This window comes from Pseudomyrmex gracilis, unplaced genomic scaffold (genome assembly GCF_002006095.1).
Source record: "Pseudomyrmex gracilis isolate BER0280 unplaced genomic scaffold, ASM200609v1 scaffold_1055, whole genome shotgun sequence".
Classification (NCBI taxonomy): Eukaryota; Metazoa; Arthropoda; class Insecta; order Hymenoptera; family Formicidae; genus Pseudomyrmex; species Pseudomyrmex gracilis.
Window position 1 is genome coordinate 31,460 of NW_018021639.1, and position 514 is coordinate 31,973.

Consider the following 514-nt stretch of genomic DNA (forward strand, 5'->3'; position numbering starts at 1 on the left):
TAAGGACGCACTCCGAATGTTTGAAAGATGTCACTAACAAAGTTTGTGCTGTCCGGGAGTTTTTTTCTATTTTTTAAATCTATTCTATTTATTCTTTCTATCTATTTTTCCTTTTTTTCTATCTTCTTATTCCATCTATCTTTTCTACTTCTATTCTTTCTATCTAAGCTTTTACTGTTCTGTTCTATCTACAGGGTGCGTCGCCAAAATCCGGACAAATTTCAATTTGATATTCCCTCCGTTCAGTACCATTGGCAGATGTCGCGATTGGCATTCAAATAGCTTGACGCATGTACTAAACTACCATAACTTCGAAGCAGTCGCAATGTTGAAACCCAGTGCGGAGTACAATCGAAGAGCCGCGATTATCGAAAGTATTCGCGCCGGGCGCTCGGCGACAGAAATCATTCGGTTTTTCGGGTATCCGAGATCGACTGTGTATGATGTCTTCGCAAAGTATCGGGAGTCGGAGAAGTCCAAGGAAGGTTCTGCAACACCGGCAAGGAAATTTCAC